Consider the following 27,865-nt stretch of genomic DNA (forward strand, 5'->3'; position numbering starts at 1 on the left):
AAGAGGGACAATTTGACTTCCCATTTTCCAATTCAGATGCCTTTTATTTTCTTGCCTGATTGCTCCAGCTAGGATTTTCAGTGCTGTGTTGAAGTAATGAGAATGGGCATCTTTATGTTGTTTGAGTCCTGAAATGAGAGACTTTCAGCTTTTCCCCATTCAATATGATGTTAGCAGTGGATTTATCATATATAACCTTAATTATGTTGAAGTATGTTTCTTGTAGTTCCTTGATATTTTTTAATGTGAAACAATGTTGAATTTTGTCAAATGCTTTCTCTGGGCATGTTGATATGTTCATATGATTTATGTCCTTCATTCTGTTGTTGTGATGTATCATGTTTATTGATTTGCATAGGTCAAACCATCCTTGTATCCCTGGCATAAATTCTACATGATCATATTGTATTATCTTTTTGATGTGCTGCTGGATTTGGTTTTCTCATATTTTATTGAGGATTTTTGTGTCTATGTTGATCAGGAATATTAGCCTGTAATTTTTGCTGTTGTTGTATTTTTGTCTGGTTTTGGTATCAGGGTAATGCTGGCCTCTTAGAATTAAGTTAGGGAGAATTCCATCCTCTATATGTTTTCAAAAATACTTTGAGGAGAATTGGTGTTAGTTCTTCTTTGGAAGTTTGGTTGAATTTGGCAGTGAAGGCATCTGATGCTGGACTTTTATTTGTCGGGACACTTTTAATGCTGATTCAGTATCATTACTCATAATTCTGTTCAGGTTATCTGTTTCTTCTTGATTTAATCTTGGTAGGTTGTATATATCCAGGAATTTATCAATTCCCTGTAGTTTTTTTTTTTTCAGTTTGTTAGTGTATAGTTGTTCATAATAGTCCCTGATAATCTTTTGTATTTCTGTGGCATCAGTTATAATGTCTCATTTTCAATTTCTGATATTGTTTGTTTGAGTCTTTATTTTTTGGTTAGTATAGCTAGCGGTTTATCGATTTTATGTAATTTTTTTAAAAACACCAACTTTTCATTTGTTGATAACTTGGGTTGTTTCTTAGTCTCTTTTGCATTTAGTTCTGCTCTGGTCTTTACTATTTCTTTCCTTCTATTAACTTTGGCTTTGTTTTTTTCTTGCTTTGTAGTTTCTTGAGAAGAACGGTAAGATTATGTAAAATCTTTCTACTTTTTTGATGTAGGTATTTATTGCTATAAACATTACTCTAAATGCTGCTTTTTGCTGTATCCCATTGGGTTTGGTATGTTGTAGTTTGGTTTTCATTTGTTTCAAAAATGTTTAAAAAATTTTCTCCCTTATTTTTTCCTTGACCCAATGGTCATATAGGAAGATGTTGTTTAATTTACATATATTCATATAGTTTCCAAAGTTCCTCTTGTTATTGGTGTCTTGTTATTGATGGCCTCTTGCTATTGATGTTTTATTATATTGTGGTCTGAAAAGATACTTGTGATTTTGATTTTCAAAAATTTGTTGAGACTTGTTTTGTCTTCTAAAATGTAAACTATCTGAAGAATGTTCCATGTGCTGATGAAATTATGTAGCTGTTAAATGAAATGCTCTGTAACTACGTGTTAGGTCCTTTGGGGCAGTTTAAATCCAGTATTTCTTTGTTAATTTTCTGTCTAAATGATCTGTCTAATTCTGAGAGTTGTGTGGTGAAGTCCCCAAATAAATATAGTACTAGAGTCTATCGCTCCCTTTAGATGTAATATTTGCTTTATGTATCTGGATGCTCCAGTGTTGGGTTCATGTATGGTTAGAATTGCATCCTCTTGCTGAACTAATGTCTTTAAGATTATGTATGACCTTCTTTGTCTCTTTTTACTGTTTCTGACTTAAAATCTGTTTTATCTGATATAAGTGTAGCTACTCCTACTCACTTTCGGTTTCTCTCAGCATGGAATATCTTTTTTCATCCCTTTGATTTTATTCTACATGTGCTTTTGCAGGTATGACGAGTGTCTTATAGGCAGCATATAGTTGGGTCATATTATTTTCTTTGATCCATTCAGTCAGTCTATATCTTCGAAGTGGGCAGCTTAATCCATTTATATTCAAGGTTCTTATTGATATGTGAGGACTTATTCTTATCATTTCATTAATTGACACCTGGTTGTTTTCTTCATCCCTAGTTGTTTGTCCTTTTGTTCCTTTCTTTTTTATTGTTTATTTTTTTGGTTTGGTGTTTTTCTGTGCTGGTAACATCTGAGTTCTTTCTCTTCCTCATTTGAGGTTTTTTGTTTTTGCCCCAGTGGCTTTTAGACTTTCATGTGTTTTTGTGATATAGATATAATCCTTTTACTTCTACATGTACAGATCCCTCAAGCATTTCTTGTGGGTCCCAGTCTAGTCTCTGACTAGTCTGTAGTCAGAGAAAAACTTTATTTGTCCTTCATTTATAAAAAGTAGTTTTGCTGGGTATAGTATCCCATGCGGGCAGTTTTCGTCTTTCAGCGCTTTCAATACATTATTTAGTTCTCCCCTGGTCTATACATTTTCTACTGATAAACTCACATAATCTGATGGGGGTTCCAGTATAAGTGACTAGATACTTTTTCTTGTAGAATTTAAAAAAGAATTCTTACTTTGTCTTTCACTTTTGACAGTTTGACTACAATGTGCTGTAAAGAACAACTTTTTATATTATATCAGTTTGGGGATCTCTGAGCTTCCTGTATCTGAATGTCTAAATCTCTTGTTAGACTTGAGATATGTTAAAATTAGTAAGTTTTTCTCCCACTTTAGTTTCCCTTCTGCCTTCTGGGACTCTGACAATTTAAATATTTGGTTGCTTTATGTTGTTCCTTATGTCACATGACACTGCCCCTCCTTTTTTATTCCTCTTAATATTTGTCTGATTCGGTTATTTCAAAAGAATGTGTGTTCCTTCTCTGGAGTAGTGCTGTTGCACAGTCTTCAGGCAGTGCTCCACCTAGTTTCAAAACCTCTGTGGATGGTAAGTTGAGCAGCTCTTCCATGGCTGAAATTGCAGGGGTCTGCGGTGGGAATGTAGACTGCCATGGGAGTCACTCACTTACCCTTTCTGCACGCTGGGGAGCCTTTTCAGTCTCCTAGCCAATACAGCTCAAGTAGGCTGGCCCATTTCCCTCTCCTTTTTCACCTTAGGTGTTTCCTGTCATTCCTTTGTTGAATTCCAGCATTTTTTTCTTAAGTGATGTACTCAAAGCGTTATTATCTATTCATTATTTGGTTTGTCTTTGAAGAGGAGGCTAGTACCAGATGCCTGTAGTCAGCCATCCTGAAGCGCCTCTCAAGTTTACTTTATTGAAAGGACTTTTATAACACATTCAATTTCCTTAAGAGACACGGAGATACTTTCATTTTCTCTTTAATATTGTGTCAGTTTTGCATGTTGTGTTTTTTAAGAATGTTTTTTTTCATCTAAGTTGTTAAATTCATTGTCCAATAATTAGTTTTCAAATTTTTTAATAATCATTTTAATGCCTATGCTACCTTTTATAATGTTCCTTCTTTTTATTAATAAAACTGGTAATTTGTGATCTATCCAGCTATGAGTTTATCAATTTTATTGTTCTTTCATGGAACCATATTTCTTAATTTTCTTTATTCTTATTTTATTTTTTCTATGTATTTAGGGTTTGCTTTGCGTTTAAAAGTGTTTAAAATCTATCTACATTTATTACAAAGCACTGCTTTGTTGTACCATAGAAACTTTGAGATTACATTTTTAATATTATTTAATTAAAAATATTTTCTAGTTTCTCTTGTGCTTCACTTATTTCCTTATATATTATTTAGAAATATATTGTTTACTTTTGATAATATTAACTTTCTTTCTTTTTTTTTTTTTTTTTTTTTTTTTTGGAGACAGAGTCTTGCTCTGTCGCCCGGGCTGGAGTGCAGTGGCTGGATCTTAGCTCACTGCAAGCTCCGCCTCCCAGGTTTACGCCATTCTCCTGCCTCAGCCTCCCGTGTAGCTGGGACTACAGGTGCCCACCACCTCGCCCAGCTAGTTTTTTGTATTTTTTAGTAGAGAGATATTAAATTTCTTAATTAAAAAATCTTTTCTCCACAAGGTGCAGTGACTCACGCCTGTAATAACAGCACTTTGGGAGGCAGGCGGATTACCTGAAGTTAGGACTTTGAGACCAGCCTGGCCAACATAGTGAAACCCTGTCTCTACTACAAACACAAAAATTAGTCAGTTATGGTGGCATACATCTGTAGTCCCAGCTACTCAAGAGGCTGAGGCAGAAGAATCTCTTGAACCTGGGAAGTGGAGATTAAAGTGAACCGAGATTGCACCACTGCACTCCAGCCTGAGCAACAGAATGAGACTCATCTCAAAAAAAAAAAAAAAAAAGACTTTCTGTAGCTTCCTGAGTTTGAATATATAATTTTATTTTTAATGGTTAAGAAGTAATTGCCTTAGAATTTAATAATCAATTATTCTTGAAACAAACATTGGCTAGTTTAGAAATTACACTTGAAACCAACCTATATTGCAGTCATTTTATAGCTCTTGATCATAACTAGTACTGACATCTCATGAAAAACCTTAAAGGAATTTATCATAATTATGTACAAAACCTATTAGTTTGAAATAATAAAATTACAAATTCAGTATATTATCCACTGGGTAAAAAAGAGAAGCAGCAATGATTAATTGTATGCACAACATTTTAAGCATCACTTGTCATGCTATTTTATAGAAAATGTTCATTAAAGCTACCGGCTTGCCCTAGTTATAAACTATCTGCCGTCTATGATTTATTTTTTCTCTCCCGCCCCCCCCAACACTTTTTATTTGCTTCTCAGCCTTTACATTACTTAAATACTCAGTGATTACTGCCATCATCAACTCCTTTTCTTCCAATACGTTGATTTAATTTAGCTTGTGCAGTTCCCAGCTGCATGGTTATTGATAACATTTTGAAAAAAACAAGGATAGATTTAGTACTATACAACTGGTAGACACTTTGGAATTTTAAGGTTTTTTTTGACAACGAACTGCCAAAATCTTATTTTTCAACAAGTATTCACATTTCTTTTTCCCAGAATATCTTTAATATTCTAAAACTCACATAGCTGGTAGTTTTTCTGGAAAATTTACTTTTAGAGTTAAAAAAAGCATTAAAAACTCTGCTGGATCACATATATTTAATAACAACAGATATTTGATCAGCTATACAACAGAATAACTTAACTTTTAATGTGTTAATTGCTTCTATTTTCATATTTTCTTGGAGTATTACTAGCAACAACTTACTAATTTATGGGTTTTAAAATTACATATGGATTATTTCATCATTCCACTAATCCAAAGAGGTAACCAAGGGAGGATATTATGTAGGCTTTATAGGTGAAGAAAAAAAATAACAAGCTTAACAAAATGAGTTGCTGAATTTAAAAAAAAAACTAATTTTTCTGATTTATATATTAGAAATATTATTCATCAATATTAAAATAATTATTTGATATTGATTGCTTTTTAAAGTACATTTTATGGTGTTCAAAGCTTGGAGACATTTAAAGAGAGGATTAGAAGAACGGATCACATAAATTGGGAATTCAGAAATCCTTATATTTCACTCTAATCAACATTTTAATCTCGCTGAAGGGTTTTTCTTTTTATTTAAACAAATGAGAAAGTGTGTCAGCCAAGTGAGTCATGCATAACATTTTATGTTGCCTTCATTTACTAGTAGAAAGCCACATTTGGACAAGTTTTGCCAGCATCAATAATAGAAAACCCACACAAAAGTATATAATAGACAAACACTAAAATCAAGATCTTATGTAGAATCCTGAAGAGTGTATGTATTTTATATTTTCTCAAATATTTAAAATGTAAAATACATTTTAAAGTATTTCTTATTTAAAAATAAATAAGGAAATATACATATAGAAAATAGAAATGATAAAAAGCAAAAAAGAAAGTTACCATTGTACAATCACCTTGTATTTTCCTGGCATATTACAAAAATCATAGTAATAAATAATAAACAATAATTAAATCTTTACTTAATCCTGGAAAAACCAACACATGGTTACATGCTTACTTTATAGTTGCTGATAGAACAAAATTTCCTGGAGTTTAAGTAATGGTCACATTATTAATAAGTGATAGAATCAGGATTTAAAACATATTATTTTTGTCTCTAACGCCAGTGATGGTTACACTATAGGGTATGGGAAAGAGAAGAGGAGGAATGAAGTAGAAAGACAAAGGATATAACTAAAGCCGCAGGTGCAGTGCTAGCCAACTTCACATATAGTATCTCATTAGTTATTGGTTCCATCTATTTTTAAGAGTATAAGACTGAGATTCAGAAATGAATAACCATGTTCTAGTTCAAACAACTGGAAAAGCGTAGAGCTAGTATTTCTACTCTTAAGCCTTAAGTCTTTTTCTCCTAAGTTCAAGACCCACTATCCAACTATTAAAACTGTCTACAATGCCTCAGGTGGCACAAAATAAGTAGGTCCTTAATCATCTCATTATCTGTAATTGTTTTCCAGCATGGTTGTTTTCTCTTGCTTAATGAATATTATTGTCTATCTAATAATAATAAATATGAGGCCCAGGTAGATTATTTGCCTATAAATTTTAGTACCACATTTTCAGAATGCCACATTGCATGAGATGATATAAATGTATAAATCCATGTCTCTCTTACTTACCATAAACTATGCCTTATTTATCTATTAACAAAAGAAAATAAGTAAAAATCTATAATCATTATACTTCAAAGTAATAACAGTAAAAACAATAGCTGGAATTTACAACTTGTTTGATATGCGTCAGATACTGTTGTATGCACTTTAAGATTTATTTTTAATTTTTGTGTGTCCATAGTAAGCATATATACTTATGGGATACATGAGATACTTTGATACAGGTATGCAATGTGTCATAATCATATGATGGAAAATGGGTACCCATCTCTTTAAGCATTTTTCCTTTGCATTACAAACAATCCAATTAAACTCTTTTAGTTATTTTTTAATATAGAATTTAATATTGACTACAGATATCCTGTTTTGCTGTCAAATCTTAGGTTTCATTCATTCTTTCTATTTTTCTTTTTTTTTTTTTTTTTTTGTATCCATCAACCATCCCTACCACCTCCCAAACCCCCTACTATCCTTCTCAGCCTCTGGATATTTTAACAATATTGATGCTTCTAATCCATGAATATGGAATCTATGTCAGTTTTTGGTGTCCTCTTCAATTTCTTTCATCACTGTTTTCTGGTTTTCATTACAGAGATCTTTCACCCTTTGTTTAAAATGACTTCTAGGCATTTAATTTTAATTGTGGCTATTGTAAATGGGATTATGTTTTTTATTTCTTTTTCAGATTGATCACTGTTGGTATATAGAAATGCTACTGATTTGTCTATGTTGATTATGTATCCTGCAAATTTACTGAATATGTTTATCAGCTCCAATATGTTTCTTATGAAGTTTAGGTTTTTCCAAATATAAGATCATATCATTTCCAAGAAAGGGTAATTTGACTTCTTCCTTTCGAATTTGGATGTCCTTTATTTCTTTCTCTTGTCTGATTCCTTTAGATAGAAATTCTAGCACTATGTTGAATAACAGTTGAAATTGGGCATCTTTGTCATGTTTCAGATCTTAGAAGAAAGGCTTTCAGTTTCTCTCCATTCAGTATGATGCCAGCTGTGGGTCTGTCATAAGTGGATTTTATTATGTTGAAATATTTTCCCTTTATACCTAGTTTTTGGAGGGTTTTTTTTTTTATCATGAAGGGATATTGAATTTTATCCAACGTTATTTCAGCAGCAATTGAAATAATCATATGGTTTTTATCCTTCATTCTGGTGATATGATGTATAACACTGATTTATGTATGTTGAACCATCCTTGTATCATAGGTATAAATCCCACTTGGTCATGATAAATGACCTTTCCAATATGTCTATGAATTCAGTTTGCTAGTATTTTGTTGAGGATTTTTGCATCAATGCTTATCAGATATATTTGCCTGTAGTTTTCCTTTTTTATGTTTGTCTAGTTTTGGTATCAGGGTAATACTGGCCTTTTAGAATGAATTTGGAGGTATTCCTTCCTCCTCTATTTTTCCGAATAGTTTGAGTAGGATTGCCATCAGTTCTTACAATCACGGGGAAAGCGAACAGGAAGGAGGTATGTCTTATATGGCAGCAGCAGGAGGAAGAGAGAGACACCAGATCTCATGAGAACTCAGTCACTATCACAGGACAGCAATGGGGTAATCCACCCCCATGATCTAGTCACCTCCCACCAACTCCCTCCTCCAACACTGAGGATTACAATTCAACATGAGATTTGGGTGGAGACACGAATCCAAACCATATCACAGAGTTTTAACTAAACATACTGCTCAGTCAGGTCAAAAGTACTTAAATTCAGCATGGGGCATACTGTAGAAAGTTCATCTTAGTCCAAAGTTCAGCTGCATAGCTGTATATCCCATTACAGTGTTAACTCTATGAAAGCAGAACATGTGTCTACATTACTTTTTTACCATCTTTCTCATGTCTAGAACAGTGCTTGGTGAAAAGTGTCTTTCAAATCAATATTTCATACTTTTTTGAATAGCTGACTATTTAATTATGTAACCACTGGTAGAAGGTATTTCACATGCCATGCTCTTGTTTGTGATTAAACAGACAAACAAAAAAGAAACTATTTTACAAGAATAAATTTGCCGGTTATTTTCTAATCTCCACATCCTCTTTGAGAAAAGTTGTTCTGAAAGCAGATAGGAACAATCGTTAAATGTGAAGCCCTCAATTGTATCCTACCCACTATTTCCTCTTTTCTGGTTCTTTTAGTGACAGCTGGCACTGAGACAAGCTCATCAAATAATAAACACATTTGGACATAAAGTTACATACACATTTAGGGCTATATGGTATAAACATTTAATAGTGATCTCTTTTTGCCTTTGTACAGCTTGCAAATGGATCTTACAGACATTGTCACAGTGCTAAGAAAAGTAAAGTGCTGTCTTCTTCAAGCTTTAAAAAAAAATTTAGGTGACAGAAATTACTGGTGTAATTGCCTTAGAAGAAAACAACAAATTAAGTATCAGTCAGAGTAGTTAGTAGTCCCAGGAGCAAAGCTGCTCAGTTCATGCAGTTCTGAAATGGTAGAGGGGAAGGATGCAGAGACCCACAAGGGAACACATAGTTCCCCTGCATTCCTTTTTTTTTTTTTTTTTTTTGAGACGGAGTCTCGCTCTGTCGCCCAGACTGGAGTGCAGTGGCGCGATCTCGGCTCACTGCAAGCTCCGCCTCCCGGGTTCACGCCATTCTCCTGCCTCAGCCTCCGGAGTAGCTGGGACTACAGGCGCCCGCCACCACGCCCGGCTAATTTCTTTTTGTATTTTTAGTAGAGACGGGGTTTCACCGTGTTAGCCAGGATGGTCTCGATCTCCTGACCTCGTGATCCGCCCGCCTCGGCCTCCCAAAGTGCTGGGATTACAGGCTTGAGCCACCGCGCCCGGCTTCCCCTGCATTCCTATAGCATTTCCAGCTGCGTTGCTGGGTACGTGGGAGATACAGCATGATATGTGTTCTTAGTTGAAATAAACCAGGTAATACCCCAGGCACCCCATAACCTAAAGTACCAGTAGACTGGTATCTGACCAGAGGCTCAATTAAAATTAAGAACATGGGAGAGATGGGAGTAATTTTGTTCCTTTCTCTACACATTGAAGGGTACTTCTTCAACACTCAGGTTGAAAATCAGAGATCAAATATATGAATATGTATTTGGAAACTGACATACTGGCTATTGAGAGTTTTAAAACAGAATCTATTTTGCATTAATAATGTATAGATGTTACTATATACTATTAGTAATAATAATTATGAGCTATAAAGTCCATATGTAAATGTCGTCTTATATGCTAACATACATTATACTGCAAGATAAAGGTAATTAGCCCTCTATATTCATAAATTTTATTTATATTTTTAAAAAAGATACTTTATTGTTTTTTGTTTGTTTGTTTTTTAGACGAAATTTCACTCTTGTTGCCCAGGCTGGAGTGCAATGGCACGATCTCGGCTCACTGCAACCTTCGCCTCCCCGGTTCAAGCGATTCTCCTGCCTCAGCCTCCTGGCTAGCTGGGATTACAGGTATGTGCCACCAGGCCTGGCTAATTTTGTATTTTCAGTAGAGACGGAATTTCTCCATGTTGGTCAGGCTCATCTCGAACTCCTGACCCCAAGTGATCCGCCTGCCTCAGCCTCCCTGAGTGCTGGGATTACAGGTATGAGTCACCGTGTTCGGCCCTATTGTGTTTTAATATTATTCCACAGTCCATCCTTCTCCCAGAGTCCCTCCTCCACCCCCAACACACACACTGCATAGTTCATGGTAATTTCTAAGTTGTATGTTTTGAAACAGACATATGGGAAATCAATTTCAAGCTTAATTACCATGGTCTTTTAACTGACAAACATTGCAGTGTTTATGCTTTCTTTACCTGGAATTTAAATTCAACTGCTTCTAATTAAAAGTAAAAATCCGGTAACTTTACTTTTTTAATTAGGCGTATTTTATGCCCTATAAATGCATTTAAATGATATTATCACAAGTTCACTATCTGACACTTTCCTTCTTCAACACATTTTTAAAATAAGGTGATGACAGTATCTTCCACAGTAAGATTTATTTTGAACAATTTTGAACATATGATTCACACAAAATTATAAAGGATTGTCTTTCATTCTTTTTTCCTTGTATCTAACTTCTAAGAACATCTATATTATGTCTTCTTACAATATGGAATCAGAATGTAAGGCAATTATTTCCAAATTTTGAAGTAGGTCACTATATTTTCCAGAAGTGAGATTATTAAAAATGTGATATTCATGTAGTTAAGCAGTAGAAAAAAACAGAACTAAGCAACCTTTTTAATTTAGAATATTTGTAGGCCTTGTCTATTATAACAATTATTTGATGTTTTTTCCTCATTGAAATACCCATCACTGGAATATTTTACCTAAATTTCTTCTAGTGAAATAAGTCATGCACTGAGGAATTTGGGAAGAAACACTTGATTTCCTTGCCATTTGATTTAAAATAAGCCCTTGAATATGACTGAGCAATTGTGCACTAAAGAACCTATGAAAAGACCAGTGAGGGAATTGTCACAAGTATCTGCATTTGCCAAGTTAGAAGTATGCTAAGAATATTAACTCTATTAATTCATTTGATCTCCAAATCAGTCCTGAAAATTGAATGGATTTACCCATTTTACAACATAAAAATAAGGTTTAGATTATTTCATACCTTCTCCAAGGTCAAGTGGTGATCAAAGCATAGCTGTAATTCAAGTACAAGTTCTGACAACCCCAGAACACTTCCTGCCATGCCATAGCCATCTGCTCATATGAATTGCTAACATATCCCTGGGAACTAGGACTATTCAAGTAGAGTTGCTTAAAGTACTTTGCTTTCCAAAATTAACCGACAGGATAGAATCATTTTTTTTATTAGAGTGTAACTGCAAATGTCTTTTCCAAATCATATACCACCAACAGGAAGCCTGCAGAAATTAATAATTGTGCCAGCTATCAATCTTTTCATGCATAAAATTCAAAATTTTTTACTCTGCCTACAGATGAAATGTCATTTTATAAAGAGCTAATAATATGTAGCTACAAGTTTGCCTGTCAACACCAATGAGCCAATAGCAGTCTGCAAAAGTTAAAATTGAGTATATTAAAATCATTTGAACATAGCATGAAACTACGTAGTTTATTTAAACGGTGTTAAATATCAGTGCAATCTAGTTTTACAATGAACCAGTGGCTTTTGAAGTGACAACATTATGGACAATTTGCATAAGAGCTTTTCCTGACGTACCTAACTACATAGATAAGAATACTGAGGGCCACAGAGGGCAGCAAACTGCTCCTGCCTAGGTGGAAGTGGAGTTAATATGCAACCTCTTTTTCTTTCACTTTCAGCTATGAGATATTTTAGTACTTCATTTTTAATTCCCACTCTGTGTCTGAAATTGTCCGATGATTATTCATTTATTTCTTTAAGTCTATTATGACTCATTCCAGAAAATAACTGATATAGCTTATAAATTTTAAAAGATGGAATGAACTTTAAAAATTCGAATAAAAGAAATAAAAACAAGGCCAGGCACAGTGGGGCACAACTATAGTCCCAGCTACTGGGGAGACTGAGGGAGGAGGATTGCTCAAGCCCAGGAGCTTGAAGTTGCAGTGAGACATGTTCATGCCACTGTACTCCAGCCTGGGCTACAGAGTGAGACCCTGTCTCTGAAAACAAAACAAAACTGAAAAAATAAAACAAGGATTGAGTTAAGATCAAATAGACCTAGAAATGAGGCAACAAAAACTTGAAAACATACCTTATTTTAAATAATACATACATTATTTTAAATTAGCTTTCAGTTTGGCTCTAAGCTTTGTAGCACAAACACGGTAACTAAAATTTGATCCAGGATGCAAGTTGCTCTTATCCACAAGGTAAAAGAAGGCATCATTCTAGAGAAGTATGCTCACTTCTGCAGGTAATGATATTCAGGAGCTGATTTGCTCTAGCTTTAACCATGCAATGTGATACATTTGTGAGCATGTCTTCTCAACTTTGAGTCCGGTGAGGTCACATTGATGTTTTGATATCAGCCACTGGGGAAGAATTTACACCATGGGAATTGGCAAATGCTACATAGAAGGGATTTTTGTCCCCTAGAAAACTAGTTGTCAAAGGTTGACCAGCACATCCCTACTTAAAGCTCTTTCCAGAACACAGACACACATATTAGGCCTGTCTTATAATAACCCTCAATGTAGGCATGATACTTCAAAGATACAATTCAGTTAAAAAAAATATGTACCTGCCAATGAATTATAGTCTGGATAACCTGATCTTGGTTAGTAGGAGTTAATCAAATTATATATTTTATAATATATGAGAAAAATAATGGACGACATATACTTCTTTACATATTTCTTTCTGTAAGCTGAATATCAATCAGTATTAGAAGTAATTAATTCAAGGTAGTAGTATCTGACAATTAGCTGGTACCTAACTACATTATTAGGCAAATTTAGATCCACATGCCTCTAATAATAATAAAGCTAACAGAATAAAGGTACCTTAAAAGGATAAGAAATCGAGGCTTTCTTGCTCCTTATTCTTTCCTGGTTTATTTCCACTCCTTCAAATTGAATACTGAAGTCGTTGAACTCAAATAAATCAGAGCTGGGAAAGAAAAGCTGTTACTTAAACCTAGAAAACAAGCAAACAAATTCACTTTAGTAAACAGCTTTCTTGACTTCATAAAATTGTGTGGGTCTTGACAAAGACACCTAGTGAGATGATCGCTAGCATAGACATAGAAGGCTTCTTGCTGTGTGTTTTTAGTCCTTTGTCTCTTTGTGTCAGCTAATTCTCAATACTATGTGGGTCTATGGTCAACTCATATGTTTGTGTGTGTGTGTGCGTGCATGTGTATGTGTGATGTATATATATACACACATCTATATTTACTGTATCATATATTAATCATAAACATATACATACATTTTTAGGTTTGAAATCTCATTCTATACTTTAGCCATAATGGATTATACTATATTAATTTTGAAGGTTATTACATCCATGTTTTGTGACGAACAACTATTAACTTTTGTGTTCTGACTCAAATGTCATGAAATTCTTAGTTCTCACCTCTCAATTGTATAGGAGAAATATTTCACTCCCTTAGCATCTTATATTCATACATAGATCGTGTATAAAATGCAACTTGTAAACGTAGGTATCATCTTGTGCTCCAAAGGACACCATCCCAAAAGTGAAAAACACAACAGAATGGCAGAAAATATTTGCAAATCTTGTATCTGCTAAGGGATTTGTATCTAAAATATACACATAACTTACAACTCATTAAAAAAGTAGATATATATCAAATTTTAAAATAGGCAAAAGATCTGAATAAATATTTCCCCAATGAGATATACGGAGTCAAAAAGCAACTAAAAAAGTACCCCACAATAGTAACCATCAGAGTAATATAAATCAAAATCACAGTGAAACCACTGTGCATACTAGAATGGCTATAATCAAAAAGACAAATAACAATAAATGTGTTGGAGAAGATGTACAAAATTGGAACTCTCATACACTGCTGGTGGGAATATAAAATGATTCAATCACTTTGGAAAAGTCTGGCAATTCTGCAGAAATTAAAAATACAGTTACCTTATATATCAATAATTCCACTTCTAAATATCTATTCTCAATAGGAATAGAAATACAAGTGCTCGCAAAAATTTGTGTATAAATATTCATAACAGCATTACTTATAATAGTTGAAAAGTGGAATCAACTCAAATGTTTTTCAACTGAACAACTGATTAAAAATGTGATGTAGCCATACAATGGAATATTATTCAATAAAAGGAAATGAAGTACCGATGCATGCTACAAGATAGATGAAGCTTGAAAACATTATGCTAAGTGAAAGCAGCCAGTGGCAAAACAGCATATTTTGTAAGATTCTACTCATATGAAATATCCAGAAAGGAAAAATATAAGACAGGAAGTAGATTTGCTCTTGCCTGGAGCTGGGGCTGATGTTGAGTGTTAAATGGGGAGTAACTGCTAATGGGTAGAAGGTTTATTTTTTGGGCAATGAAATGTGCTAAAATTGATTGTGATTTTGTTTGTACACCTCTGAGAATATACTCGAGCCTGCAATCCTAGCACTTTGGGAGGCCGAGGTGGGCAGATCGCCTGAGCTCAGGAGTTCAAGACCAGCCTGGGCAACACGGTGAAACCCCTGTATCTACTAAAAAAAAAAAAGCCCGGTGTGACTGCACATGCCTGTATTCCCAACTACTTGAGAGGCTGAGGCAGGAGAATCACTTGAACCCAGGAGGCAGAGGCTGCAGTGAGTCAAGATCGTGCCACTGCACTCCAACCTGGGTGACAGAGTGAGACTCCATCTCAAAAAAGTAAATAAACAAATAAAACAAAAGTCATAGATACTAAAAACTACTGAATAGTACCATTTAAATATATGAACTGTATGGTATGTGGATTATATCTCAATAAGGTGTGTGTGTATATGCACACTATATATATATATACTCAAATCATATATATGTATATACACACATACACAAATCAGAGATGGGGAAGAAAAAGTATGTGTGTATATATTACACAAACACAGAGATACTTTATATATATAGTGTGTGTCTGTGTGTGTGTTATATATATAGTTCACACACATAGAAATTTATATGTATAACACACACACTATATATATGTAATTCACACATACACAGAACTTTATATAAATTTATATATTTATATAAATATTATATATATAATTTTTATATTATATATATTATATATATAATATTTATATATATATAAAAAATTATATAAATTTATATTATATATATTATATATAATATTTATATATATATAAAAATTATATATAAAATTTATATATTTATAAGATATAATATATGAACTTATATATAAATTAATATATAAATTATAAATATATTATATATAAACATATTTATATATAATATATAAAAATATATATAACATATATAACATATAAATATAAGTGTATATATTTATATATATTATATATAATTTATATATATTTATATAAACTTATAGATTTGTAGAAATATATAAATATAATTTATATTAAATATATATTTATTTATATATAAATATAATTTATATTAAATATATAAATATTTATATAAATATAATTTATATTATATATTTATATATAAAATATAATTTATATACCATTGTATATATTTATATACCATATTATATATTATACCATATACACCATATTATATAATATATAAATTATATATAAATCTATAGAAACATAGATTTATATATAACATATATATTATATATGTTATATATAACTTATATTTATATATAACTTATTTATATATAAAGTTCCATGGATGAATGATAGTACTACACACACACATATATAGTACTACCAACATATAGTACATGTAGTAGTATGTAATAGTATATGTAGTATACATATATACACATATGTAGTACTACCGATCATACAAGGAACTTATCTTCACTATCATGGTTATTCAACTTAATTTGAATCATTATGTTTCCGAGTCAATCTCCCAGTTAGACAACATGACTTAGAAACAACAGTATTCATCTGAGATAGAGTAGATTTGCGTTTTTATCCTGGCCTTGCTGCTCACTATTTGTATTGACTTAATACTTACCTTTGGCAAATTCCTTCACCTCTCTCCCTCAGTCTATGCAGATAGACAATTAGTAAACCTGACGGTTACTAAGATCACTTCAAGAAGTGTGATATATCATAGAGAATGTGGCACATGACCAGATTTAAATAATGGCCATTTCATATCCTTTTGGTGATAGATCTATTATTTAAGAATTAATGGGAAGCCAACATAGATACCTCATTCAATTCTGATCTGCATGTTAACATCTAGAGTTGCCAGAATCTAAGCCGAAATCACTCTAACTCCTCCTTTCCAGTTGTGCACCGCATATGATCAACTTTAGTGTATTAACAGAATTTCTCTGTGTGAGTCCCCAGAAGTCACTTGGATATGTGTATTTATTCATCAATTATTCATCAATTTCATGTGAATCAAAACTATGCCATATTGCAAAAATTTTATATACTCCCTTGAAACATTTTTGACAATTAGTCATAACTTCAGATAACACATTAGTTTTGAAAGAACTAAAAAAATGTAAAATGTGTTATGCAGTCACGTATAACTGCAACTATTAAATAGTTCATTCATAAGAATATAAAATGATGGCTACAGGTAGATATTTTGAAAATCTCCTTCGACTCAGTATTATTGCAACTTTCACATAAATGGTCTGTTTATAAATGAGTTTTATAAAATTTTGTGTGATACTTAATTATTAATTGTTTTGTCTTCCTCAATGAAGCATAAGCCCTTGTAAGTCAGTTTGCATGTTTCAGTTTTCACCAGAATTTAGGATATATTTATTAAATACATTTATATTTAACATATATTTAATGTGCATGTTCTGTGTCCTAGTTACGTTGGCACATATTGGTTATATAATAAAGTAAAATGCAAACATGACTATGTTTTTAAGGTTTTTAATATATTTGTAAAAAATGTATTTGTGAAATGCTTAGTTTATTATAGACAAGTAACTAAAATCTACCAGAATAAAACACAACATAATTGATTAATATAGCAAAATGTTCAAAGTCTTTTTTTTTTGAGACGGAGTCTCGCTCTGTAGCCCAGGCTGGAGTGCAGTGGCCAGATCTTAGCTCACTGCAAGCTCCGCCTCCCGGGTTTACGCCATTCTCCTGCCTCAGCCTCCCGAGTAGCTGGGACTACAGGCGCCTGCCACCTCGCCCGGCTAGTTTTTTTGTATTTTTTAGTAGAGACGGGGTTTCACCGTGTTAGCCAGGATGGTCTCGATCTCCTGACCTCGTGATCTGCCCGTCTCAGCCTCCCAAAGTGCTGGGATTACAGGCTTGAGCCACCGTGCCCAGCCTCAAAGTTATTTTATAGGTAAGAGAAAGTAATTTCATGTATTAAAATGAAAGGGATTGGGACATGACCCTTTTATACTGATTTGATATTTAAAGTAAAGAACAATGACAATGAGGTTAGTAGAAATGAGTCTTAGCTTTGATTTTTATCACTACTGAGCTGTGTAATGTTGAACTGATAAAAGCCTCAGCTTCATTACGTGTAAAATGAGAAAAGTAGACAAATTTCAATATTCATCCTGCCTGTAAAGTTTGGATTATTCAATGGTAACACTTTTCTTAAAATATTCTTTTTTGGTTTCTTACAATTAACCTTCCTTTTATTTCCTGCTTCACTACTTACATTTTCAATAACTTTAGACCTTTCATTAGGAAAAGGAAAACTAAATGAAAATTACTTGTAAAAATATGAACAGGGACTGCAGAACTCTATGATGGATGGCATTTTCCTTCCAGAAAAATAAAAAGCAGCTCTTTTTTTCCTTGTTTATAAAAGGTGGCATGCCACAGCTGCAAAGCCAACTTTTGAACATTGAAATCGATTCATTTTGTAAGCCCCCACCAAAATATACAGAAGTCTTCCCCAGGAGATATAGCAGCAGGATTGTTTCAACTCACCAACACAGAATGGACAAAATAAATGGGCATGTGACTATGCACACACAGACTGACATGTTTTGCACTCCGTCATGTACCCTGCTGCTATAAAGAGAATCTATAATTTCAGGTGGTGGAAAAGGGAGAGAAGACATGCATATTTTAAGGGAATCATTACATTCAATCCAAAAATATATTTTTGTTTGTAAATTAAGCTTTAGACAAATTTAAATTTGCCTTATCACTATCTCCACCTTAAGCACACTGACATAGTAAATATCTAATAATCTTCATGCTGAAAAGTCCCAATTTAAAATTAAGGGTTAGGAAATTTAGATTTTGAATTATCAGTCTGAAGCCTGAGTTTAGATTATTTTCTTGCTCATTTATGCCTCACGGAGAAAAAAAAAATGTCAAAAAATATCTTATTCAAGATATTCTTGTCATTAGGATAAAACACAAAGTTTGTAATACCGCAAAGGAAAAATGAAAACAAACAAACAAAAAAAACTAGTTCATAATTGAGGAGGTAACTCCACATATTAAAAACAAGCCTCAGTCCCTTACAACTGCAGACTTTCTTCTTACGGAAGATTCCTGTAGCAGCATTCTGGAACTCCTGCTTAGATTGAGGGCCAGAGATTCAAAAGAAAGTCTCCTATAAAACCTAGTTTAATAGTAGTCTTTGGGGTTCCACTGCTTAGATAATTTTCTCAAGTTAGTTGGTTAATGATAAAGCCTTGTATTCTCCACCTTAATGTCTCTGTGTGTTTTGTATGTCTCTGTCTCTATCTCTCTTTCACACACACAAACACACACACGACAAACACACAGACACAGACACAAAACATCTGTTAAATACAAGCAGTTTGCAGATCAAAAAGAGTTCTACAATGAAAATTTTAAAACATACATGTTTTCGTATTTTATTCATTACTAATGAATATCACAATCAGTAGATGTGGTATTATACACAAGCAAACTAGCTCCTTTGAGTTTCCTTTTCTCCCTTCAAAATAGAAACACGTTTTCTATTTCTTCATCAGAGTGTTGTAGGATAATGTCTGATAGTACTGAGTGGTGAGAGTAAAAATCCTGGGTTGATGGATGCATGCCTTAGAGGAGAAAAAGATAGTGATTCATGTTCTCAGTGTCCTAATACAAAGATGGTTACTTTTTAAGAATATATTTTTGGCCGGGCGCGGTGGCTCAAGCCTGTAATCCCAGCACTTTGGGAGGCTGAGACGGGCGGATCACGAGGTCAGGAGATCGAGACCATCCTGGCTAACACGGTGAAACCCTGTCTCTACTAAAAATACAAAAAACTAGCCGGGCGAGGTGGCGGCGCCTGTAGTCCCAGGTACTCGGGAGGCTGAGACAGGAGAATGGCGTAAACCCGGGAGGCGGAGCTTGCAGTGAGCTAAGATCCGGCCACTGCACTCCAGCCCGGGCAACAGAGCCAGACTCCGTCTCAAAAAAAAAAAAAAAAAAAAAAAAAGAATATATTTTTATTTAAAGACCTTCTCTAATACAGTATCAGTGAGATGCATGTATAGCTTAATAAGTATAATCTACTAGATATTATTTAATTTTATTAAAGATTTATATGACTTTAGAGTCATAGTTCTTAATTTTAATCTTTCATGTAATTCTCAAGATATAAAAATAAATGGAGCTGGATTGAATATATTAAAAGCCCAAGTCATATGCCAAAGAATGTTTTATTAGCATTATATATTGTGTACTTTTATATTTTTTGTATTTATCCATTTCCCTTGAACCCTATTTTTTTCTAGGAATATATATATATACACACACACAGATATATACACACACACATATATAGATACACACACATATATACACACACATATTCATTATTATACTTTAAATCCTGGGATACATGTGCAGAACATGCAGGTTTGTTACATACATATACACGTGCCATGATGGTTTGCTACACCCATCAACCCATCATCAACATTAGGTATTTCTCCTAATGCTATCCCTCCCCTAGCCCCTGACCTCTGACAGGCTCTGCTGTGTGATGTTCCCCTCCCTGTGTCCATTTGTTCTCATTGTTCAACTCCCACTTATGAGTGAGAACATGCAAATACCATATTTGTTCAAACCATATAAGATTAAGATTTTAAATAGTGTCAGTTAAAGTAAATGGCTTGGATATAAGATTTTCCTTAATGATACAACAGCTAAAATATACACAATGACTGCAGGCATTGGAAGGCAACCAATGTGGATTATGGTCTTTGAAAGAAGGAAACATAGAAAGTTAACATCACACATATTCCAGCTTTCCCCAAAGAGCATTCACCAATTACTAAGCTGCTACATAGAACCCAAGATGAATGTCAATTTCACTAGGCAGAGGAGACCTCAGAGATTAGAGCTGAGGAGTGCTGACATAGTTGAATCAAGAGTCAGGATTCCCCAGGGAGAGGGACATAAAAAAGGAGCCATAAAGTGTCCCCAAAATTTTTCTTGGGTTTTTGGCCAACTACTGAGATGTGTATATGTAAGAAGAGATTCTAGAAGGCCAAGCATAGAATAGCAGCTAGAAGCTGGAGATCATAAAATAAATCACAGAGGCCACACAGTATTAGGAAGATAGAAGATGACACTGGTCCAGCTATAGTGAAGACAATTTGATGAACAGTGAGATTTAACTAGAGATTCCAGTAGAAACACATTGTAAGGGTAAGACCTAGTTCCTAGGAGTAAGGGTCATGTCTCTTCTAGGTGTAAGGGGAAAGCTGAAATAACGTACCTTCAAAAAAACCTGACACCAACCCTTGAAAAAATAGAGGTACCTGGCTGGATGCAATGGCTCACGCCTGCAATCCCAGCACTTTGGGAGGCTGGGGTGGGCAGATCATTTCAGTCCAGGAGTTCCAGACCAGGGTGGGCAACATGGCAAAACCTCATCTCTGCAAAAAATACAATAATTAGCGGGTTGGTGGTGTGAGCCTGTAGCCTCAGCTACTCAGGAGGCTGAGAGGCAGGAGGACCATTGAGCCTGGGAGGACAGACTGCAATGAGTCGTGATTATATCGCTGCACTCCAGCCTCAGTGACAGAACAAGACCTCGTCTAAAAAAATAAATACATAAATAAATAAAAGATTGCCTGGATTTAAGAACTTGCCAGAGAATAATTAACAATCTTTGGGGGAAGATAGTTACAGTTCAGATAATCTTTAATGTATCTTCCACATCTTCCACTGTAGGCATATAAAAAAATAAATAAAGATGAGCTCCTTCCAAGGTGACGGACTAGAAGCAGCTGGTGTGGGCCGCTGTCACACAGAGAAGAAAGAGTGGGGAGTGGACACTAGCTCTTCAACTGGACCATCCAGGTGGACACACTGGGATTCATCAAGGAAACAACTCAACACACAGAGAACAGAAGAATGAGACAAGACAATTATTCACTCAGAAGTGGCACAGAGCCGGGAGATGGCCCTCACCATGGGAAAATGGGGAGTAAGTGAGAGTCCCCAGGGAGCCACACTTCTGCCATAGACCTTTGCAACGCTGAGCCCAGGAGATCCCCCATGACACCTGTGCCCCACCAGGGCCTCTGGACTGACACAGACAGTTGCATGGAGTGTGGGCAGAGCTGCCGCTAGGCACACATGAAATCCTCGGAGCTTTTGATCCCCAGGCACCCTGGTACCAATGGCTGCGGCTGTGGCCATGGGGGAAGACAGGCTCCCTTGCATGCCCTCAGAATAGGGGCAGAATCCATGGGGCTAAGCAGTGGATGGACTGTGGGGCCCTTCTGCACTACCCATTGCCAGACTGGCCTGGGATCCTAGCATGGACACAAGAGCCCCACCTAGGCTCTCGAGGAACAGCTCTGCACTTCCCTGGCATGGAACTCCTGGAGGGGATGGGCAGGCTGCTCCACAGCCCTCACACCTGTTGCCCTCAGGCTTGGGAGTGAGTACAGTGATTGGAGACTAATGCAGACCCCCAGCACAGTGTACAGACTTGCAGAAAAGCAGCTGGACTGTTTTCCACATGGGTCCTCAGCCCTGCTACTCCTCACAGCGCCTCTTTACCTTGGCCCCCAGCACAACTACACTGCCCCCACATAAACGCTTTGTCAGAGATGGCTCTGTGTTTCTCTGAGGAGAAAAATCCAAAAGACAATCCGGAAGCCTTCTGCTATTGCAGCTGCAGTGGTATGTCCCTTTCTGCCTTCAGGCTGGGGGAAAGAACAAAGGACTTGGTCCTTACATTGGCCCCTCCAGCACACCACCGCCACCATCTGGAGAAGAGCCCAGTCTCTCTTCCCTGTAAGTCTCCGCCCACCTCTGTTCACCAGGAAAGGCCTCTGGTTGGGGACTGCAGAGCAGTTGTCCTGCCCCCGGGTGAGACTTCCCGCTGCTGTTGGCTCTATATTTTCCTGAGGTGGGGCTCCCAGAAGCAATTGACATGCTCTCTGCCACCGTCATGGCAGCCCTTACTGCACTTACTATACTCAGACTGGGGAAAGAACAAACAGCCCCATGGATTCTGCCCCTATTCTGAGGGCATGCAAGGGAGCTTGTCTTCCCCCATTGCCGCAACTGCAGCCATTGGTTCTAGGGTGCCTGGGGATCAAAAGCTCCAAGGATTTCTTCACACACACTCATAGCACAACATAGTCACGATATGGAGAGGAGCCCAGTTCCTCCTGGTGAGCCCTTGACCTCCCACTTTTCACCAAGTGAAGCCTCCAGCTTGGGCTACCAGTGCAGCCACGCCACTCCATGGCTGAACATTCTCAGTAGCAGTGGCTTGAGTTTCTGAGGTAGGGCTCCCAGGGACAACTGAAAGCACCTCTGCCACTGGCACTGCAGCGGTACTGCCCTTGCTGCCCTTGGACTGGGGAAGGGGCAGAGACCTTGAGTGCTTAATCCACAAGTCCAGGAAGCTGCAGCTGCCCTAAGGAGAGGAGGCCAGTCTGTCTCCTCTGCGAGCCCCCTGCCACCGTTGCTCATCACCAGGCAGGGCCTCCAGGCGTGGGTTCACAATGCAGCTGCCCCAATCCCAAGCCCACCTGTCCAATTAGTAGTGGCTCTGCATGTCTCTAGGGTAGAGCCCCAAGAGGCAAGTGAAAGGCTCTCTGCCACAGCCACTGCCAAGGTCCGTTCCCCTGCTGCCTTCAAGCTGGGGAGGGAAAATAAAGCCTTAGCTCGCCCCTAGCAGCAGTGTGCAGCCCAGGAGTGCCAAGACCAGACCTTTAGCCAGCACTGGAGTGGGAAAGGGAGTCCACGCTTTCAGAGCACTGAGAGGGAGCATGGCTGCAATCATGAGGAAATACAGAGGAGCCACGTGGTGGAGCAAGAGCCCACCTACTGGCCATTACACTTCAGTGCCATCTACTGGATCATAGGCCAAACTCCAACTCCAAAAATACTTGCTAATATACCCACCTGTGAAAACAAGGACAAGATTTCAACAACAAAGACCCTGCACAAAGCCTCCTCGGCCCTAAAGAAAAACATTCAGAAAAGGAGTCAACTGATGGCACTCAATTACACCACAGTTAAAGGAGCATCAGCCCACACAGATGAGAAAGAACTGGTACAAAAACTCTGACAACTAAAAAAGCCAGTGTTTTCTTTCCTCCAAATAACTGTACTAGTTCCCAAGGAAGGGTTCTTAACCAGGCTGAAATGGTGGAAATGACAGAGAAATAATTCAAAATATGGATAGGAATGAAGATCACTAAGATTCAGGAGAAAGTCAAAACCCAATCCAAGGAATCTAACAATTACAATAAAACAATACAAGAGCTGAAAGACAAAATGGCCATTATACGAAAGAACCATAGAGCTAAAAAACACACTAAAGAATACCTTAATATAATTACAAGTATTAACAGCAGAATAGGCCAAACTGAAGAAAGAATCTCAGAGCTAAAAGGCTGTATCTCTGAACTCAGTCAGACAAAAATAAGAATACAAAAGAATAAACAAAACCTCTGATAAATACGGGATTATGTAGAGACCAAATCTATGATTCACTGGCATCCCTGAAAGAGAGGAGGAGAAAGCAAGCAAGTTGGAAAACATATTTCAGGATATCATCAATGAAGACTTCCCCAATATCGCTACAGAGGCCAACGTTCAAATTCAGGAAATGCAGAAAACCCCTGTGATATTCTATACAAGAAGACCATCCACAAGACACATGGTCATCAGATTCTTCAAAGTCAAAACAAAAGGAAAAATGTTAAAGGAAGCTAGAGACAAGAGGCAGATCACCTACAAAGGAAACATCATTAGGCTAACGGCAGACCATACAGCAGAAATCCTACAAGCCAGAAGAGATTAGGAGTGTATATTCAGCCTTCTTAAGGAAAAGAAATTTCAACCAAGAATCTCATATCTAGCCAAACTAAGCTTCATTAGCGAAGGAGAAATAAGATACTATTAAGACAAGCAAATGCCAAGATAATTCATTACTACCAGACATTCTCTATAAGAGATCCCGAAGCAAGTGCCAAATATAGAAAGGAAAGTCTGTTACTGGCCACTGCAAAAACACACTAAAAACATAGACCACTGACACTGTAAAGCAACCACACAAAGCTGCATAATAACCAGCTAACAGCACAATGACAGGGTCAAATCAGCAAATACCAATATTAACCTTGAAAGTGAAGGGGCTAAATGCCCCAATGAAAAGTCACAGAGTGGCAAGTTGGATAAAGAGCAAGACGCTGGCCAGGCAGGTGGCTCATGCCTGTAATCTCAGCACTTTGGGAAGCCAATGCAGGTGAATCAAGAATTCGAGACCAGCCTGGCCAACAGGGTGAAACCCCATCTCTACTAAAAATACAAAAATTAGCCCTGGACATGGTGGTGCTCATCTATAGTCCCAGCTACTAGGGAGGCTGAGGCAGGAGAATCACTTGAACTCAGGAGGCAGAGGTTGCAGTGAGTTGAGATCATGCCACTGCACTTCAGCCTAAAAAAATAATAAAAATAAAAGAGGCACGATCCAACTGTATGCTGTCTTCAAGAGACACATCTCACATGGATCCACAGGCTCAAAGTAAAGGGATGAAGAAAAATCTACCAAGCCAATGGAAAACAGAAAATAGCAGGGGTTGATAGTCTAACTTCAGTTAAAACATACTTTAAACCAGCAATGATCAAAAAAGATAAAGAAAGACATTACATAATAGTAAAGGGTTCAATACAACAAAAAGATGTTACTATTGTAAATATATATGCAACCAACACAGGAGAATCCAGATTCATAAAGCAAGTTCTTAGAGACCTATGAGGAGACTTAGATAACTGGACAATAAGAGTGGTACACTTCAACACCCCACTGACAGTATTACACAGATCACTGAGGCAGAAAACTCACAAAATCTCACAGGATTCAAACTCAACATTGACCAAATGGACCCAATAGACATCTGCAGAACTCTCCACCAAACAACACCGGAATATATATTCTACTCATCCGCACATGCACACATTGTAAAATAGAAAACACATTAGCCATAAAACAATCCTCAGGAAATTAAAAATAAGCAAACAAAAACAAAATCATGCAAATCACACTGTCAAACCACAGCACAATAAAAATATAAATTATTACTAAAAAAACCCCTCAAAACCACAAAATTACATGGAAAGTTTTTAAAAGCTCTGCTTTTGAATGACCTTTGGATAAACAATAAAGTCAAAACAGAAATCAAGAAATTCTTTGAAATTAAGAAGAATAAACATACAACATACCAGAATCTCTGAGACACAGCAAAAACAGTGTTAAGAGGGGTGTTTATAGTGCTAAATGCCACATCAAAAAGAAAGACCTCCAATTAAGAATCTCACAGTGCACTTAGAAGAACTAGAGAAAGAAGAACAAGCAACCTCCAAGCTAGTAGAAGACAAGGAATAACAAAAATCAGAGCTGAATGGAAGGATATTGAGAAGCAGAAAACTGTACAAAAATTCAACAAATATAGGATTCGATCCTTTGAAGGAATAGATCAGATAGATAGACCCCTAGTCAGAATAATAAAAAAGGGAGAAGATCCAAATAAACAAAATCAGAAATGACAAAGGGAACACTACCACTAACCCTACAGAAATACAAAAAGCCCCCAGAAACTACTATGAACACCTAAATGCACACCAAGTAGAAAACCTAGAAGAAACTGATAAATTCCTGAAAACATACAACCTCCCAAGATTGTACCAAGAAGAAATTAAAACCCTGAACAGACCAATAATGAGTTCTCAAATTAAATCAGTAATAAAAAGCCTACCAACCAGAAAAATCCCAGGACCAGATGGATTCACAGCTGAATTCTACCAGACATATCAAGAAGACCTGGTATAATCCCTACTGAGAATATTCCAAAACATTAAGGAGGAGGAATTCCTCTCTAATTCATTCTATGAGCCCAGCATCCTTCTGATACCAAAACTTGGCAGACAAACAACAAATAAAACTACAAGCCAATATTCTTGATGAACAAAGATGGAAAAATCCTCAACAAAATATTAGCAAACTGAATCCAGCAGCACATTGAAAAGCTAAATGACCACAATCTCTTAGGCTTTATTCTAGGGAGGCAAGGTTGGTTCAATGCAGGCAAATCAATCAATGTAATTTACTATATAAACAAAATTAGAAACAAAAATCACATGATCATCTCAATAGATGCAGAAAGGGCTTTTGATAAAATTCAATATCCCTTCATGTTAAAAACTCTTAACAAAGTAAGCATCAAAGGTACATACTCAATAAGAGCCACTTATGAAAAATTCATAGCCAACATCATCCTGAATGGGCAAAAGCTGGAAGCATTCCCCTTGAAAACTAAAACAAGACAAGAATGCCCTCTTTTATTATTTTTATTAAACATACTACTGGAAGTCCTAAGCAGAATAATTGGCCAAAAGAAAAGAAAAAAAGGCATCCAAATATGATGATAGAGAGTCAAATAATCCCCTTTTGCAGACGATATGATTCTATACCTAGAAAACCACATAGTCCCTACCCAAAACCGCCTTGATTTGATAAAAAATTACCACAATATTTCAGGATTCAAAATTAGTGTACAAAAAGTAGCATTCCTATACATAAACAATATCCAAGCTGAGAGCCAAATCAAGAACACAATCACATTCACAATGGCCATAAAAAGAATAAAATACCCAGGAATACAGCTAATCAGGGAGGTGAAAGGTGTTTACAATGAGAATTACAAAACACTGCTCAAATAAATCAAAGATGATGCAAACAAATGGAAAATCACCCCATGCTTATGGATAAGAAGAATCAATATTGTTAAAACGGCCATAATGTCCATAGCAATTTACAGACTCAATGCCATTCCTATCAAACTACTAAGGACATTTTTCACAGAACTAGGGAAAAAACTATTTTAAAATTCAGGTAGAACCAAAAAAAGGAGCCCAAATAGCAAAGGCAATAATAAGCAAAAAGGAAAGAAGCTGGAAGCATCCTGTTACCCAACTTTAAACTATAGTATATACAAGGCTACAGTAACCAAACAGCATGGGTTTGGTAAAAAAAAGGAAAAAAGAAAACAAAACAGACATGTAGATCAATGGAACAGAATAGAGAGCTCAGAAATAATGCCACATACCTACAACCATTTAGATTACCTTTGACAACGCTGACAAAAACAAG

At 36.0% G+C, this 27,865-nt stretch overlaps 1 long non-coding RNA gene across 2 annotated transcripts in view; it reads left to right on the top strand.

Moving 5' to 3' along the window:
- The window catches only part of LOC126940858 (uncharacterized), a 164,217-nt gene that overhangs the window by 83,234 nt on the left and 53,118 nt on the right, over positions 1–27,865 (top strand). The window contains exons 2-3 of one of the 2 annotated variants that reach the window (XR_007720943.1): positions 10,004–10,126; positions 21,418–27,769. This is a non-coding gene — a long non-coding RNA (uncharacterized LOC126940858). Of the gene's footprint in view, positions 1–10,003; positions 10,127–21,417; positions 27,770–27,865 lie in introns of those variants that run through there. The other variant, XR_007720944.1, reaches the window with a different exon arrangement.

This window comes from Macaca thibetana, chromosome 17, assembly GCF_024542745.1.
Source record: "Macaca thibetana thibetana isolate TM-01 chromosome 17, ASM2454274v1, whole genome shotgun sequence".
NCBI lineage: Eukaryota > Metazoa > Chordata > Mammalia > Primates > Cercopithecidae > Macaca > Macaca thibetana.